The sequence below is a fragment of the Dermacentor silvarum genome, chromosome 5 (genome assembly GCF_013339745.2).
Source record: "Dermacentor silvarum isolate Dsil-2018 chromosome 5, BIME_Dsil_1.4, whole genome shotgun sequence".
NCBI classification, from domain to species: domain Eukaryota; kingdom Metazoa; phylum Arthropoda; class Arachnida; order Ixodida; family Ixodidae; genus Dermacentor; species Dermacentor silvarum.
In genome coordinates, this window is record NC_051158.1 from 116978542 (window position 1) to 116997683 (window position 19142).

Sequence of the window (19142 nt, forward strand, 5' to 3'; positions counted from 1 at the left end):
CTGGAATTCACGGCATCCTTTCACGTAGCGTTTGACGCAAGCAGTCAGTCTAGGCCAGTAGTACAGTTGTCGTACCTGGTACAGAGACTTTGAGTAGCCCAAGTGCCCAGATGTCCGCTCGTTGTGGCAGGCTAATAGGATGTCGTCGCGAAGGGCTTGATGCACTACTAGCAGATGTAGATTGTCGCCTGCACCTGTGCTTCTTTTGTATAAGATGCCCTCTCGCAGGCAAACTGACGACAACCGTCGCAAAATAGGGCTAGGAATGGACGCGATGCCGCCATCTAAGTGATCGATTATGGGCCTTAACTCAGCGTACGATCGCTGTTTAGCCAGCAGATCTGGCCCGCTGAGGGCTCCCAGGAGGGCGCTGTCGTCTTCCTCGTCAGGAGTCTGATATTCAACAGGTGCTCGGGATAGCGTGTCAGCATCTTCCTGTTTTCTGCCTGACTCCAGCGTGCCAATCTTCCAGAAGGGTGTCGGAGGTTGGGCAACCAGCACAAAGCATGATGATCAGTAACAACTTTAAAAGACGCCTGTAGAGATACGGCCTCAATTTTGTAGTATCCCAAATGACCGCGAGGCATTCCTTTTCTGCAGTGTGGTGGAATAATAGTAAGGGTAGGCTATAACTCGTTCAGTCCCGCCTTGCCTTTGTACCAGGATAGATCCGATAACGATATTGCTGGCGTCAGTGCGTAATTTTGTGCCAGCGTCCTCATCGAAATGACTGAGCATGGGAGAAGACAATCGAAGTTTTAGCTCCGCAAAGGTGGTCTGTTCTTCATCAGTCCAGAGGAATGGCGCGTCGTCATGCGTAAGGCGAAATATTGGCTCTGCAATATTCGTAACATTTTTTCAATGAAATCTCGATAATATTGCCACGGGGATGAGAATAGCAAAAAGAGATAGGAAAATTATATTTACACGATATACATAGAGAGAGTCGGCTACAGGCAAGATGGCAGGACAACAACACGAGCGCTGCCCAGATCGTCGTCTTCACCGTCTTTTGGCGCATTCTTCCATGCTCGGCATAGCGCGTAACATACAACCCCCACCGTCGAGTGCGCCGTCTCGGCACTTAAGGAGCAGTAGACTCTTGTCCGGCAACATAAGGCTTAAGGCGGGAGACGTGCACGATATCAGTGGCGGACGCGGCAGATGAGTGACTGTCCAATGGAGGGATCTCGTACCTGACGTCTGTGACCTGGCGTAGGACCTTGTAAGGCCCGGACTATCGGGAAAAAAGCTTTGACGACAAGCCAACGTGGCGGCAAGGCCTCCAGAATAGGACCAATGTGCCCGGAGAGTAATTAACGACTCTGTGATGGCTACCGTAGCGGGCCTTCTGGGACAGCTGGGAGGCATAAAGACGATCCCTTGCAATCTGGCGAGCCGTTGCAGCCCGAGAAGCTTTATCGCGGGCGTAGTCGGTAACGGGGTGCACAGGTGATGGTAAACGAGTCTCGAAGGGCAATTCGGGATGGCGGCCAAACAAGAGATAAAAGGGGGGAAAGCCAGCGGTGTCATGGCGTGACGAGTTGTAGGCGAATGTCACACAAGGCAAGGTGCTGTCCCAATCGCGGTGGTCTGAGGAAACGGGCATGGAGAGCATGGTGGTCAACGTGCGCTTGAGGCGCTCGGTAAGCCCATTGGTTTGCGGATGATAGGCAGTGGTTAGCTTGTGACGGATGGAACACGAATGAAGAATGTCGTCCACGACTTTGGACAGAATGGAGCGCCCACGGTCGGTCAGCAGCTGTCGAGGAGCGCCGTGGCGAAGAATACCGTCGTAAAGTAGGAATCCCGCAGCGTGAGTGGCACAGCTTGTCGATAGTGCCCGCGTGATAGCGTATCGTGTCGCGTAGTCCGTTGCGACGGCAATCCACTTGTTCCCAGTCAGAGATGTTGGGAATGGCCCGATGAGATCAAGGCCGACGCTGTAAAACGGGACACCGGGAATGTCGATGCGCTGAAGAGGACCGGCTGGCGACAAGGATGGGTGCTTGGGCGCTTGCAAGACTCGCAAGAAGCAACGTATCGGCGCACAGAGCGGTGGAGGCCTAGCCAGAAGAACCGCCGCCGAACGCGATCGTACGTGCCAGTTGCTCCGAGATGTCCAGCGGTTGGGGCATCATGAAGCTGTTCGAGGACAGTGGAACGGAGTGTTTCGGGAACAACCAGTAGAAGCTCTGGGCCATCGGAGCTAGTGTTGCGTCTGTATAAGATGCCGTCACGAAGCACGAATAATTGTAGGGACGAGACACAGTCATGAGAGCGTAGACGGCGGATAATTGACCGCAAATTGGCATCGCTCAGCAGTTCGCTGCGTATGTCCGATAAATCGGATATCGCGAAGACACAGGCGTTGGTTTCGTGTGCTGAGAAGTCAGGAGGGTCCACTGGATGACGGTATAGGCAGTCCGCATCCTGGTGCAGTCTGCCAGACTTTAAGTAACGTCAAAGCTGTATTCTTGCAGTTTCAGTGCCCAGCGACCAAGTCGGCCAGTCGGATCTTTGAGGGAAGACAACCGGCAAAGGGCATGGTGGTCTGTGATGACCGAAAAGCTGCGGCCAAACAAGTATGGTCGAAACTTGCCGACAGTCCAAACTAGTGCGAGGCACTCGCGCTCAGTGATGGAAACTTTGCACTCTGAAGAGGAAAGAAGGCGACTGGCATACCTGATGACGCGATCGTGTCCTTGTTGCCGCTGGGCGAAAACAGCACCGATGTCATGTCCACTGGCGTCGGTGCGAAGTTCAGTGGGGGCTGACGGGTCAAAATGGGCCAAGATGGGTGTTGACGTAAGTAACGTCGTGAGCATGTGAAACGCAGTCGCCTGTTCAGGACTCCAAGAAAATGGCGTTTTCTTCTTCAAGAGTTCTGTGAGTGGACGGGCAACGTCGGCGAAGTTCTTGACAAAACGTCGAAAATAGGAGCACAAGCCGACAAAGCTCCGTACGTCTTTAGTGGAACGTGGTATAAGGAAGTCGTTGACAACACGAATTTTTTCTAGGTAAGGTTGCACGCCTTCAGCACTCACAAGATGGCCAAGCACAGTGATTTCGCGGCGGCCAAAACGGCATTTGGCAGAGTTGAGCTGAAGGTCTGCTCGCCTGAAAACTTCAAGAACTGCCGACAATCGGCTAAGATGACTCTAAAATGTTGGTGAGAACACGATGACATCGTCAAAGTAACACATGCAAGTTGACCATTTGTATCCACGGAGGAGGGAGTCCATCATCCTTTGAAATGTGGCAGGGGTATTACACAGTCCAAAGGGCATTGCCTTAAACTGGTAAAGTCCATCGGGCGTAACAAATACGGTCTTTACACGGTCTTCATCATCGACAGAGATCAGCCAGTAGCCTGACCTCAGGTCGATAGAAGAGAAGTAGGCAGAGCCGTGTAGACAGTCGAGAGCGTCATCGATCCGCGGCAAAGGGTAGACGTCCTTGCGCGTTACCTTGTTTAAGTGGCGGTAGTCGACGGCATACAAGCCCAAAAATCGTCGGACACTTTTCTTATCGGTTGGAACTAGAAAAGCAGCTACGGCAGCAGTCTACTCAGGATCGGGTGGAAAACCTATCGCGCTCACGACGTGGCCACGGAACTGCAGTTCCTCGTAACCGAAATGACATTTCTCTGGCTTCAGTGCAAGGTTAGCCGATCGAATGGCTTCGAGTACATTCCGAAGGCGTCGAAGGTGCACTTATAAAGTTTCCGAAAATACAACATCATTGTGATAGATCAAGCAGGTTTTCCATTTGAGGTCAGCAAGAACGGTATCCATCATTTGCTGGAATGTGGCTTGAGCGAAACAGAGGGCGAAAGGGAGTACTCTAAATTCGTAAAGGCCGTCCGGAGTCACAAAAGCAGTTTCCTCATGTTCCCGCTCATCTGCTTCAATTTGCCAGTAGCACTTTTCAAATCGATCGAGGAGAAATACTTCGTGCGCCTCAGCCTGTCCAGGGAATCGTCGACACAAGGCAACGAGTACACGTTTTTCTTTGTGACGTAGTTTAGCTTCCGGTAGTCAACGCAAAACCGAAGCGTGCCATTCTTCTTTTCCACAAGAACGACTGGCGATGACCAGGGACTGCATGAAGGCTGCATTACGCCGTCTTGAAGCATTTCCTTCACCTGCGTTGTAATAGCATGTCGTTCGGTTGGTGAAACACGATAAGGCTGTTGCCGTATAGGGTGCGTGTCGTCATACGTGATGATACTGTGTTCCGTAATCGATGTTTGACGTATCTTCGACGACCGTGCAAAGCAAGAGTGGAACGCGAGCAAGAGCTCGCGCAGGGGTTGTTTGTTCTCTTCAGGAAGCGTTGGACTAATGTCGACGTTGCGTAGGGGGGCTTCAGCAGTGCCGCTTGCCTCCGAAACAAAACATACAGTGACATCGGCGATCGGTTCGGCGTAGGCGATGACAGTACCGGGGAAAATGTGCCGATTTTCGTATCTGAAGTTCGTGACAAGAACCTAACTGTGGCCATCTTGGAGATTAATAAGGCTTCTTGCTACGCAAACACCTTGAGAAAGCAGGAGCGAGTGATTGCTTTCTGCGACCGCTTCACCGTGTAAGAGCCTGTCACATGCCACTTGAACCACGACACTTGCACGCGGTGGTAACGTGACAGCGTCGTCGATAACACGAAGAGGTGCTCGAGGGTGGATGGTGTTGGTCGTCGCTGCGGCGCTCTTTGTCGAGAAAGTGACGAGGCGTTGGCGAATGTCGATGATAGCTCCGTGCTCCCTGAGAAACTCCATGCCGATGATTAGGTCTCGAGAACACTGAGGGAGAATGCTCAAGCTGGCAACAAACGTAGAGCCGCGAATCAGTATTCGTGCCGTGCACATGCCGATTAGTGTGACGATGTTCCCGCCAGCTTTACGAACTGTCGTTTGATTCAAAGGCGTCGTCACTTTCTTCAGAAGGGTGGCCAGTTTTTCGCTGATTATTGAATAATCTGCTCCAGTGTCCACTAAGGCAGTCAATTCACGACCGTCGAGCAAAACAGGAATGTCCAAGGAAATTCTTCTTCCATAATCAGCAGGTACTGTCATCGTCGATGTATCGTCGGTCCGTGTACGCGTCAGGAGGGGGCCTTGACCACGTCGAGACTGAGCGGCCTCGCCCCCGAAGGCCGCTGTGGTTAGTTTTCCCGGCGCGGGATGGGCGACCGACCCTGCACCGCGCTCGATTACGCACGGCGAGTCAGAGAAAACCATAGCGGCGATGGGGACCATGAGTCGTTTCGAGCTGATGAGGATCCGCCCTGCTGGGCAACGTATTCTTCAATTTCAGCAGGACGCCGGCCGAACCTAGGTCGCAGCGAGTTGGCTGAGAATCCGCGTAGTTCGAGCTCTCGATATGAGCGGACTACGCAGATTCTCAGCAAACTCGTCAACAAACGCGTCAGCAAACGCGTCACTTCTTAGAGGTAGAACTTCTGTGCTGAAGGGTGGTTCTCTTAGCACATGCTGGACTTTGTCACGGACAACGCTGGTCAAAGAGCTGAGCGTCGGCTGTGAGGGTACCGACAGTTTCTGGAGTTCTTCGCGGATTACGGAACGGATGAGCTTTCGAAAGAAATCGACGTGGCCACCGAGAGCTCCAAAGAAGTCCGTGGGTGAGGCAGCGTTTACTTGGCATTCGTATGGTGGTGCCCGCTGCCGAAGAGTCTGTTCCATGGTGACGGCCTCGGAAAAAAATTCTGACAGTCTTGGGACGACCGAGCACGAAACCGCCGAACAGCTGCTCTTTCACTCCGCGCATCAGGTACCGCACCTTCTCTTCTTCCGACCACGCTGGGGTCGGCTCATCGAAAGAGACGCGTCATGTCATCGACGTACATTGCGACACCTTCGTTCGACATTTGTATAGGCGACTGGAGATCACGCTCAGCTCGCTCTACGCGATCAAGGCTCGCATACGTCTCACGAAGCCGGCATTTGAATTCTGCCCATGAGGTTAGGGCATCTGCACGGTTCTCATACCAAACACGTGCGCCATCGTAAAGGCTGATATATACGTTTTTCAGTTTGTCTTCGTCATCCCACTTGTTGAACGCGGTAACACGTTCATAGTGCACCAGCCAATCTTCAACATCCTCATGTATGGCGCCGTGGAAGGGATTCGGCATTCGCAAAATGAGTAGCGTACAATGAATCGGCGTTGTGGTTTCCATACCGGTTGGGATGGTCGGAGCTGCCATTTCCTCTGGGAGGAGTCCAAACTGAGGGGCTTGTGATGCATGTGCTGGCGCGGTGTACAGGCGTAAACACCGGTACGGCGCTGGAGCTCCTGCAGCTCAGAGGGACTTTGTGCATAGATTATATTACCCAGCACATCCATCATTTTGTCACACACTAAGGCAAGAGCAAGCAACAGTACCAGCAGCCAGACACGAGAAATGCCAGACACGAAGGGATGGTTCTCCACCATGCACCCGGAGCATCATCAGGCCACAAGAGTGGCAAGGAGCAAGATGATGAACAAGTGCTATTCCAGAACAGAAGGAGCCTTCTTCGTGGACGCTGCGGGCCCTGTAAAGGGGATATCGACAATCTCAGTGGTGCACCAAATGCAGGTTGTAGACGGGCTTTCCGTTCGTGACAGGGAAACCTTGACTGTGGAGGAAGTGGCGATAGCCCTAGCCGCGACACACTCCGCGTCAGAATACATTATTACAGATTCGCAGGCGGCTTATAGAAACTATATGCGTGGTAGGATCACGCCGCTGGCATGCAAAATTCTTAGTCAAGCTAAGACTCGCGCTGCACCTAAGCAGCTGATATGGGTACCAGGTCACGAGGGGGTTGAGGGAAACGAGCGTGCACATGCTTCAGCCCGAGCTTTTCTTCCCCGGGATCCTTCTACGTCCTCCTTTGCTGACTTTGTCTCCCCCTCTCCGTTAACAACATACTCGGAGATACTACAGCATCTGCGCCTTGAGAGGCAGACACTGCCGGGGCCCGCTAGGGGTCTTAATAAATCAGAAGAGTGTCACCTCCGTCGGCTACAAACTATGTCTTTTAATAATCCATCTAAGCTTCACGCCATAAAGCCCGAGTCTTTTTCGGCGCAGTGCAAATTTTGTGGCCAAAAGGCAGACTTATACCATATGGTATGGGCTTGTCAGAAAAATAGCAGTATTGCCATAATAAATCAGCCAACGTGGGAGGACTGGGAGGCGGCCCTGTCTAGCTCGGACCTCGAGGAGCAACGAGCCCTCATCGAAAGAGCACGGGCAGCGGCTTTTGCCAACGGTGTCCCGGACTAGGGACCTGACCATATCTTCCCGTAACCCAAGGTTTACTTTCTTATTTTCAATAAAAGTTTTTATCATCATCATCCACCTGGCGCGGGACCTTTGACTTCGTCGTCTTCTTCGCTGTTTTTTTCTGCGCCCGCAATGCTGACCGTTTGCTGGCGTAAAACACCAGGGGGGGGGGGGGGGCGTATTATGTAAGAGTCCGCCTAGTGGACTGCCCAATTCGGCTATCGGCGATTGGCTCCAGTTGCACAAGCGAGAAGGAGAATGGCTGGCTCCTGCTCGCTCGTGCTGCTGGAGTCAATTGCGACAGCCACAGTGGACAGTCCACTAGGTGGAGTCTTACAGAATACCCCTCCAGGTGGCAATATAAATAGATATCGTTGATATCACATGAAGCGTAAAGAGAAGGCTGTCCTTTATTGTGATTGCGATTACATGGACACTCCAGGCGCATTTATGCCCCTGCCGTCGGCGTCGCCGTGATGTTCTCTATGAAGTCCGCGGGCGATAACATAGTCGCCGCGCGCCGTATGCTGTGTGTGCGAGTGAAAGCGTGCGAGGGTGAGCCGACGGTGGTGGCTCAATCTCGCGCTCGCAAGGGAGGAAAGTGGCGTCGAAGCGAGCCATCTGCCGTCGCGCGCGAGGCACCGGGAGAGGGGAGGGAGGGCGTTCTACTCCAGCGGCGGCTGCGTATGGCGCGGTCACGCAGGCATATCTTGAAAGCGAACCGTGATGAGGACAGAGTGCGCCGAGTGCTGATAGTTCTCGCTACTTAGTTCTCGTTGAAGCGAGGGGCTGCAAGCATATCAACTCGCTTGCAGCTACCGCCACGCTTTCCTACTCCAGCGTTTTGACAGCGAGTGTGCGCGAACACCCAGTGAGCTGTGATCACGTTTGATTGTGCACGCGCGACACCATGCTTGTTAACTATGTTAGTAAGCGAATTACAAGATTATACGGACGATAAAACTACTATCCTTACTTCGTAAAGCTGTCTACTTATTTGCTATCGCAATAGATGGTTCGCCTTTCGGGTGAAACTGCGACTTTTTTGTTAAATCACAATCGCTCGATTTCATATTTAGCTCGAGCATGGTATTCGTCATTGGGTTTGCTCGTGCTATTTATCGATGCTACACCGGCGTTATCTTGACACTCTATGGGGCGGCGTTATCGTGCCTTAACGTACCCCACACAACCCAGCCTTCGAGAGTCGCACACTCGTATCTCTTCACTAACGTGCCGAGCGGCCAATCGGTAACGTCCTTATTTAGCAATGTTGATTGTTACAGATTCTGCGCCAGCGAGCCTCGTCCGGGAATACTTTCAAGGCAGGAGCACGTGCGCCCATTTTCTTCGGGGTAAGTATTTGTGTTGTCTTTTCATGCACACCCTCACTTCAAGAATACTAAATGTTTGTGCAAATCCAGCAATAAAACACCGACCCGCGTGATCCAGTTTGATAATCTTAGAATTCGTCACGCACATGTTGCACTTGAATTTGGGTTCGGGACCCTATGGTAACATGGCCCGAAAGCACATAACACTCTGCCTTCCTTTGTCGGAGGTTGTGTGATTCCTACTTTTATGCGTTTTCGGTTCACTCTCTTAGCTAAAGGCAGTCTAATATTGCATCTGATGACAACAACAAGAAAGCACGCCCGCAAGTTATTTCGCAAAAGTAGCTTACACGCAAATAAGACACTAAAATTTCTGTACGTGACCGGTTGTTTACATGGCGTGTGATTCGTTGTAGCATTAGGTTTTTTCCCCTCAAATGTCCCAGTTCAGCTCATTCTTCTTTGAGACAACAAATACTAAGTATTATTGCATTTTACTTCACTTGAATGCCAGATGTTTCTAAAAACAGTCATCGGTACGCGTTCGGTGCATGCCGAGTGACAGTGAAGACTCGGAACCCACTGAGGACGATGAACCTCATTGTACGTTTCTATGCTTTATGCGCAGAAAAACATTATTGCAAACTTGATATTGTGTTTGTTTACAATAGTCGGTTACAATAACCAATAAAATTGGTTTTTAGTTTTAATGCAGAGGAAAGTTGAGATGCTTTTCTGTACAATTTTCCATTTTATTTCCTTTTCAAACTATTAAGTTTTTTTTTTCTCAGAGATGTGCCCGCTGTACGCACGCTACTTTAGGATGTAGAATCCGAATCTAAGGCCTCAGGTTTGATGAAAACCACCAGTGTTCTACATCGTCTTCATCGAATGGAGTGAACAGAAACCAAAAGGTAGCCTGGAAAGCGAGAGCTACTGAGACAAGCACTAGCTGAGACCAGGAATAATAAAAAAAACAGGGAGGTATCCTGAGTATGGGAACACCATACGAGTTTTTCAAGCATTTTCCCCCACTTCCTTCACTTGGGTCATTGTGGAGCAGTCAAACTTCTATTGTACACAAAATCCTCCAAATTCCATTTCGCGCTTGTCTGTAGAAGAATTAGACCACTTCGTTGGCATAGCTTTCCGTGTGTGACTCACTCGCCTTCCTGGGCCGCGATACTAATGAAACAGAGAGTTCAATGTCCCGATCGTTTCGTCAGTACTGACCTGCAAACGAATTGACGAGATAAAAATACCAGCATTAACTTCAAAAACAACGAAACCATTCCGAAAGAAAACATAGACTATCTAGCTAAGATCCAGCCTGTTCTTCCAGAGGTACTCAAGCCAATGAGATATCCCTAACCAAGAGAACTTAACCGTCGTCGAGCAAATAATTCAATTTACAGGAAGGCTCAAAACAAAACAGCACCTTTCTAAAAAGCCACACAACTGGAGAGATAAAGTGCATATCCTTTCAGGAATGAGTGGCTTCTGCTACACATGGGAGATTTTCAGTGGCAGAGATCACAATGTAGTGTGCTCTGCGGAACCCGGCTGTGGAGTTCGTACGTTGTAATGAGACTTGCTAAGGAAGTTCCAGCATGGGTTTCCCGTAAGCTATTCTATGGCAACTATTTCACAGGGATTCCGTTGCAAGTCGACTTGTCTTACTGGTCCTGTGCTGGCCCTGTCGTACAAGAGCAGAGCACTGGCCCTGTGTGTGCCAATCGCATCCATGGTTGCCAGTTAAGATGTGATAAAGAACTCAAGAAGGAACGGCGTGGTTGTTTGAACTCAAAAGAAGCCAACGTGGAAAGGGTATTTACTGCTGAAAGCAACAAAGTGGTACAACACACCAGCACATTTGCTTTCGACTCTTTCGGCGTGAACACCACAACCGCAGTAAAAAGATGGTCATCAGCCAAAAAATGCCTCCGTTTTGATAGAATGCCCTGCCGCCGTGGCTGAAACAATACAAATATGGGAGGTGTCGACCTCTTGGACACGCTACTGAGCCTTGATGAATCCATCTGCGCTGTATGAAGTGGTACGTACCGTCGATTGTTTTATTGTGATATCAATTATAAGGACTCTCAAAGAGGATTTATGCCATCGGCGTCGCCGTCGCCGTGAGGTTCAGTGTGACGTCAACGGCGATGAAATCGTCGCCGAGCGACGGACGATGTATGTGCAAGTGAACGGGGGCGAGGGACGCGCGCTTTCACGGGGAGCAAACGCACGTCGGAGAACAAACGCGCGTTCTGCGCCATGCTCCCTGAAGAGCTGCAGAATTACGCGTATTTTTCCTCCTTTACAATCACTATATCTATATATATATATATATATATATAGAGAGAGAGAGAGAGAGAGAGAGCAAACGTGACTTCTTCCGTCACGCGCAAGGCCGTGGGGGGACGGGAGTGAGGGAGGGAGGGGAGGCGACATTTAGCTGCGGCACCAAATGCGTATTTACATAAAAACGATGTGACGCGAGAAGGTGGCAAAAACTTCCGACGCTGCTCGACGAGTTTCCCGTTCTGATCTCGTCGAAAACCTCCGTGCCGCCGACCGGGAGGCACTGCGGTCGCCGAGGTGAGCGGACAAGTCTCGCATCGGCTCCGTCGATTATGATTGATAGTGCCGGTTATTCACCCAATATCGAAGAACCAACACAACCAGAGTGTGCAGCAAGTTGCAAGCAACTCACCAACAACAAATTTGGTGAGAAATTTCCATTTTTTCGCCGTTTTTGGGACCGGAAAGTTCTGAAGCGGAGCTCCGGAGCTAAGCCTAATCAGGCCTAGCTCGACTTCTGGCCGGCGCGCCACGTAGGCCGCCGGCCGCCGCGTCGGCGCAGCCGCTAACGGCGATTTGGCCTCGGCGATGGAAACGGAGTTCGAGCCCGACGTTCGTCAAGAACAAGAACAAGAAGCAAAAGATCTACAACCACGGCTCGTCCACATCGACGGGCGCACAGCGATAGCAGTCCAAGGCGAAATTCTACCGGACGACGACATCGCGGGTTGAGAGACCGGCGCGCGACAGCCACGTCAGCACAAGCCAACATCGCACGCCTGCTTCAACGGTGAGTCTACCCCCGCCGGCAAGAAGCATGAATCTCGCTACACTCAAGCGCAGTACGTCAAGAAGGTTACCGCAAATTTAGCACGCATGGCGCGCATGCCAACGAATATCCCGAGAAGAGTGCAAAATTATCATCAGACCTAGAGGAGGCCTAAACACGGGGCGCACCGAAGCCCCAACCCTAACGGCAGCCTTGGACGGCCGCGGGTATCACCAAAGCGGAAGCAATGCAGGACACAGTGTGCGCCAATGTGGCGCAAAATATTATCGTTGTGAGTACCCCGGACGAGCAGAGAGCGAGGCGCTACGCCACGATACTTCACTGATCATCGGGGAACAAGCCCACGAAACCTACGCCTACTTCGCGGCCCCGCACGATACTTCGAAAGGAGTCATCCACGGGATACCGAAGACGGAAACTACCGCAGACATCGGAGAAAACATTATACATCCAGGGAACCCAAAAGCCATCGAAGCACACCGCATTGGAGAAACGACAGCGGTATTGGTCCTGTTTCAGGGACAGAAAGTACCTTCTACCGTAAAGTACGGCGTAACTATCGTCAGATGCAGCCTCTATTGTCAACACCACCAAGTATGCCGGACGTGCGGCAAAATCGACCACCGGCAAGACGTATGCCCGCAACCAAACACGAAGGTTTGCTTCGCTTGCGGTAAGCCTAACCCAAGAGACACGCACGCCGAAGAATGCAAGCCACGTTGCAAGCTTTGTAACGGCCCCCACCCAACCGGGCGCCGGGCTGCAGCAACCGTTTCAAGTTGCCATATCTGGTAAAGAAGCGAAGATGGAAGAACGCACGACACACGTCATCGACACACGTCAGCATAGCTGTGAACGACAACCCCGCAGAATTCCCGCCCCTCAAAGCCGACCGTCCACTGGAGGAGCGCAAGCGCAGCGCGAGTCGCAGCTGCTTGCGCGGCGTGCATGGCGGCGACTCCGGCCGTGCCACGTCGCACGGGCGGGAAAGCAGGAGCAGGAGCAAACGGCGCACCACTCAGTCCGCGCGCCGCGAGTCTCGCTCTCGAGAACGCGCCACGTGGTCCGAAAAGGTAGCTAACCACCACAGAGGCAAAAGCCGAACACCGCAAATCGAAGACACGATGCGAGTTCTACAGCAAGACAACGCAAACCTACGAGCCGAGAACCGAAACCTCAAGGCCCAGGTCAGGGAACTGAAACAAGGACAAGCAGAAATCCTACGACTACTGCGTGCAGGACAACAGCCCGCAGGAACCACAAGAATGGACATCGCACAGGCAGCGCAGAGAACACTCACCCCTACGCCGCCACCACAACAGGTACCCGATCAACGATCAGCTACACCACTAATAGCAGAGAGGACCCCCACAACGGAACCTCCATCAACGGCCCCACAACACGAGACGGTAGAAGACATGGAAGAGCATACGGCGGAAATATCCCGCCCCTCTTTCAAAGAACACAGAGCAATGAACAGGGAACGTGAGAGCAACAATGCACGCCTGAACAGACATGAAAAACGCATCGAACTACTAGAGAAGCGCCTAACCGCACTCGAGCTCCGGGTAACCACGGGCTTCGCGGAGACGAAGGCACTACTGAACCAAATTCTTAACAAGAACAACACCACCAATGAAGAGAACAACACCTGCAGCATCCCACAAACATGGACCGAAACCCCACAACCCGCACAAGATTAAGAATCTGGCACTGGAACGCCAACGAGTTCCGGTGTCGGAAGGTGGTACTGCAGCAGCACGTGGCAAGCGTCGGGCAACCACCGGACGTTATAATGATACAAGAAACCCACATGGAAGACACACCGACTCTGCCGGGGTACCGAGCCTACTCGAGCCCGCCCAGCGCGCGAGAGCACGGCAAGGGAGCCGCACAGGGGGTGTGCACTTTCGTGCGAAAGGGACTCGCCTCTATACACCACGAGAACTTCCTGGCACGCAGCTCCATCGAGCACTGCGTCACCGAAATCGGGCTGGGTAGAAGAAAGCAAGAACCCATATTATTGGCGAATATCTACAGCAATCCCACACACGGGCAGCAGAAATTCAAGGCACTACTACACAAGACTACAAAAGACAAGCCCCAACGGCACGGTGGTGGTGTGCGGCGACTTCAACGCGCCACACAAAGAGCTGGGATACAACCGCACCTCGGCCAAAGGACGAGACCTGCTGGAAGAAGCCTCAAACGCTGGCTTTGTGCTTTACACAGATCCGGGCAACCCTACAAGAATTGGAACGTGGACTACGAGGGACACAAACCCAGACCTCACTTTCGCTCGACTCTCCGGCAAAGCAAGAGGAACGGTGACCTGGCTCAACACTGGCCACAACCTGGGCAGTGACCACTACATTATAGAACTGAACATACCCACAACGGTACACAACGACCAAAAGAAATTCAAGCAGAAGCTCACAGACTGGACGCGTTTCCGCGCAACCCTCGATGAAGCCGACAACGACATCGAAGACATCGAGAAGTGGACGGAACGCGTAACCAAAGCAGCCGACTCGGTTACCACCGAGCTGGACGTAGAAGAGGAAGTACCGCAAATCGACAGCAAGCTGGCTCACATGATCGAGGCTCGCCAATCCCTGCAAAGAAGATGAAAAAAGCAACGGCACAATCGACGGCTACGGAAACGAGTCGCCGAGCTGGGTCACGCCATTGAAAAATACAGCAGAGAACTATGCACGCAGCAATGGCACGCAACGTGCAGCGCTGCGGACGGACAACTACATAAAGGACAGACTTGGAAGCTGATGCGACACCTCCGGGACGATAAATCCACGAAAGGCCACCAGCAGCACAGGCTTGCCGAAACGATCTACACTGCCGTCAAGACACTAGGCGAAGAGGAAGCCAGCAAGCGCATCAATGCCAAGTACCTCCCCACAGCGGCCACCGAGATCCACCCCGACCACAATGGACCGCACAACCCAGAACTGGATCGAGAGATCGAAGAATGGGAAGTCCGAGCGGTACTACAAGAGCTCAACTGCAAGTCGGCGGCAGGACCAGACCGGCTTCACAACCGGGCGCTGCGTAAACTCAACAATGGGGCGACCGCAGCACTCACAAGATACTTCAACCAATGCTGGAGAGAAGGCAAACTACCGAAACGATGGAAGACGGCTCGCACGGTCCTCATACCGAAGCCCGGCAAGCCACCCAACATTGAAAATCTACGGCCCATCTCCCTGACGTCCTGCGTCGGAAAAGTGATGGAACACATCATGCGTAACAGGTGGAACCGCTACCTCGAAGACAAGGGCCTCTACCCGGACGAAATGATCGGCTTTCGAGAGAAGCTCAGTACCCAAGACGCCATGATACAACTCCAGCATGAAATTCTGGAAGTATCAGCTCCCACTCACGACAATAGAGCAGTCCTCGGCCTAGACCTGCAGAGTGCTTTCGACAAGGTACGCCACTCGGCAATCCTGTCGCAGGCCTCGCGGCTAGGACTTGGACGAAGATTCTACAACTACATAAGGGACTTTCTGTCCAACCGAACGGTAAAAATACAAGCGAGTAACCTACAACCAGAAGAAAAGACCCTCGGAAGCGTCGGCACACCGCAGGGCTCCGTGATATCGCCGCTGCTCTTCAACCTGGTCATGATCGGAGTTGCGGAGCGACTAAACGCGCGAGTCCCGCACGTCCGTTACACGATCTACGCGGACGACATCACGCTATGGGTTGCCGGCGGCAGCGACGGGTACATCGAAGAAACGCTACAAGAAGTAGTGAACACAATAGAAGATCAACTGGATGGCACCGGTCTCCGATGCTCGCCACAAAAGTCCGAACTCCTGATCGTCCCACCACCCGGGCGATATAGGAAGAAAGCCACTGAAGACTCGGACAAGATCGTGCTCCGAACCAGAGACGGCATCGTCATTCCGAAAGTCTCTAAGCTCCGTGTCCTAGGCATGGTGCTCGAAGCCAGTAGGAGCAACGGCGTCACCGTCGACAAGATCATCACTAAGATGGGTATCGCCACGCGACTCATCAAGCGAGTTGCGACCCGGCACGGAGGGATGAAGGAGGCAAGCCTACTACGTCTCGTGCAGTCCTTCGCCATCAGCCACGCTGCCGACGTAGGCGCGTTCCACTACTGGAAAGTACAGGAGCGCGACCGGATAAATGCGGCCATCAGAAGGACATACAAGGCTGCGCTCGGCTTATTCAACTGCATGAGCACAGCCAAGCTGCTCGAGCTGGGGGTGCACAACACCCTCGAAGAAATCGCAGAAGCGCAAAGAACATCTCAGCGCGAGAGACTCCAAACTACACGAACGGGACGAAGCATCCTGGACAGACTAGGCCAAGGCACGAACACTACAGCCAAGGCCGACGAGACGCACGAGCCAAGGCCCTCACTGAAGCACATGCCAACGATAACGGCGCCTTATACGTGGACGCCGCTAAATACAAAGACAAAGAAGACACATACGTGGCCGTAGCAATACGCGCCACAACGGGCGAAATCTACAGTGCTTGCAGCGTCCGTGCGAAGCAAGCGCATCAGGCGGAAGAAGCCGCCATTGCGCTGGCCCTCGCCGACAACAAGTGTACAACGATCCTGAGCGACTCGCGCACAGCGGTTCGCAACTACGGCAGAAATAATGTGTGTGCCAGTGCGGTGCGCGTTATGAAGTGCAGTGACAGACAGTGCCGATGGTTCCCGGCGCATCAAGGCTGCTACTTCGGGAGCACCTCCCCAAACCGCAATGAGAAGGCGAACGCCGCTGCGCGAGGTCTTACTCGCCGCGTGGTGGCACCAGCGTCCCTCTCGTCTTAGCGGAGGGAGTAGCCACCGACGATGAAGACGACGAAGAAGAAGCCGAACTGGTAACGAGCTACGCGGACGTGCTGGAATGGTACCGGAGCGCACGTCGCTCCATGCCGGACCCACACCCGCAGCTCACCAGAGAACAGGCGGTACTCTACAGACAGCTGCAAACGAACTCGGTGCTCACGCCTGCGCTCGCGCGCTTCATATGCCCCGACGTCTACGAGAGCGCAAAGTGTAGTGTGTGTAACAGTGCGACCGCCACGCTAACTCACGTGTTGTGGGATTGTAAACTGAATCCAGAAGAGGCAGCGGCCTACCCAGGCAGACTGCAAACGGACATTGCCAGTGCTGTAACCGGCTCAGGACTCAGAGCAACAGCTACAGGCGGTCCAGCGGATCGAGACAGCTCTCGCTCGCGAAACGCGCAGGGACGCACCCGACCGGACCCAGGGGCGACAGCCTCGTGGAGAACGTTGGGTCCCCCGGCGTAAGCGTCGAGACGCAACTTGATGACTGCACATATATAGTGCAGGGTGCCCTGCGTGGCACCCTGCTACCTCCGCCGGTGCTTTAATAAAGTTCATTTCTCTCTCTCTCTCTCTCTCCGTGCCGCCCCCAGAGGCCCTGGCAACAGTCGCCAACGCTTCGCGCGTTCGGTGCGAACACGGGCAAAACGGCGATGGCGTCGACAACAGTTTTGCGCGTTGCTGGTGCTACGGCATGTCCAAGTTTATACAGCTGATAAAACTACTATCCTTACTCCGGATAGCTCTCTACTAAGTTGCTATCGCATTTTCTTCTTTCTGGGGTTTTACGTGCCAAAACCAGTTCTGATTATGAGGCACGCCGTAGTGGAGGTCTCCGGATTAATTTTGACCACCTGGGGTTCTTTAACGTGCACTAGAACGCAAGCACACGGGCATTTTTGCATTTCGCCTCCATCGAAATGCGGCCGCCGCGGCCGAGACTCGATCCCGCTACTTCGCAATTGCTGCTTCGCCTTTCGAGTAAAACTGCGACTTTTCTTAAAGTCTAATCGGAGAGTTGACGATGCTGTCCAAGAAATCCAGTGATGCGATGCGGCGACGTGAATAAAATGAAGTGCAGAAGAGGGTGAACAGTCGCAATAATAATGGTGACATACAAATTTTGCAGCTTCTTTTTCTTAGTTGCTTCCAGTCTGTTAATCTCACACTGCTTGTGAGGGTTCGAAACGACATATGCGTAGTCAACAACAGGAGGGATTAGCGATTTATACATGTGTAACACTAGCTTAGTATCTTGGAGAGTTGGATAGTGTAGGACGCAGGTGACCTAATTCTCTTAGTGCTTTGTTAAATATATATTTAACGTGTTTTGGCCTTCACACGTTATGCATAAATATGACACCGAGATACTTACTCAGATACCCTGTTGAACATACCCATAGCGCGTGTTTTTTGTAGTGTAATGGGTAGCAACCCTTTTAAGGGAATTAGCATTTTTTGGGAACTTCACGCAGTTTACGGTATACATCTAATCTCTTTCACACGCCAATGGCTCTAGTTGTATAATAGCATGAGCCAGTAAGTATGTGCTGGGTACTGCCTTGCTGAGCAGACGAGTTACCGCGTTGGTGCAGCTAGGGGGGGGGGGGCAGGGTCGACCCCCCTGCCCGAAATGTTTTGACGAACCCCCATCCCTTCCTTTCCCACGGAGAAGAACATTTCAGGAGGCGGGCTCAGGAAGAGCGACATGGATGAAAGGGAAAGATCGACATAATTAAGTCGGCACACTCACTCACACTCACTTCAAAGGTGCGAGTGGAGGCGACTATGAACGTGGGTAAATGCTTGTGAGTGCGAGGGGATGTGAGTGTGAACGTGGTGAGGGCTTGAACGATAAGCAGCGGTGACATCGGTTCATATTGCTTGCAGAAAAATGGAAACGTGTGTATAAGCTCACTCGCGGTGATTACTTATCGCGCTAGCAGATTGTGCACACCAAGATAGAAACCACTCTCTAAGGTCAATAAACCCAAATTGTATGCATGAGTGAGACAATCTATGGTACGCTGCATAGGCGAGTGAAAGCTTGCGAGGGTCAGCCAACGATTGCTGCTTCATCTCGCGCGCGCGAGGGAGAAAGGCGGGGAGGAAGCGCGCTTCTTCCAGCGCGCGCGAGAGACGGAGGGGGGGGGGGGGGGGGGGGGGGACGGGTTACTTCGACGGCGGCCGCGCATGTGTCGTATCCTGCAATCGATCTGCGACGTGGAAAAAAGATTTCTCGCAGTTTCACCTGAAAGGCGAAGCATCAATTGCGATAGCAAATTAGTAGAGAGTTATACGGAGTAAGGATAGTATTTTTATCAGCTGTATCAACTTGGACATGCAGCAGCACCCGCAACGCGCAGAATTGTTGTCGACGCCGTCGGCGCTTTGCCCACGTTCACACCGAACGCTCGCGGTGTTGGTGACTGTTGGCGGTGACTCTGGGGGAGGCTCGGAGGTTTTCGATGAGATCAGAACGGGACACTCGTCGAGCAGCGTCTGAAGTCTTTACCACCTTCGCGCCTCGCAAAGTTTTATTGTGATAGGAATTATATGGACACTCAAAG

At 52.5% G+C, this 19142-nt stretch overlaps 1 protein-coding gene across 1 annotated transcript in view; it reads left to right on the plus strand.

Annotated features, from left to right (window-relative positions):
• The window catches only part of LOC125945969 (evasin P1181-like), a 329927-nt gene that overhangs the window by 100346 nt on the left and 210439 nt on the right, over positions 1–19142 (plus strand). The gene's annotated exons all lie outside the window — the stretch shown is intronic.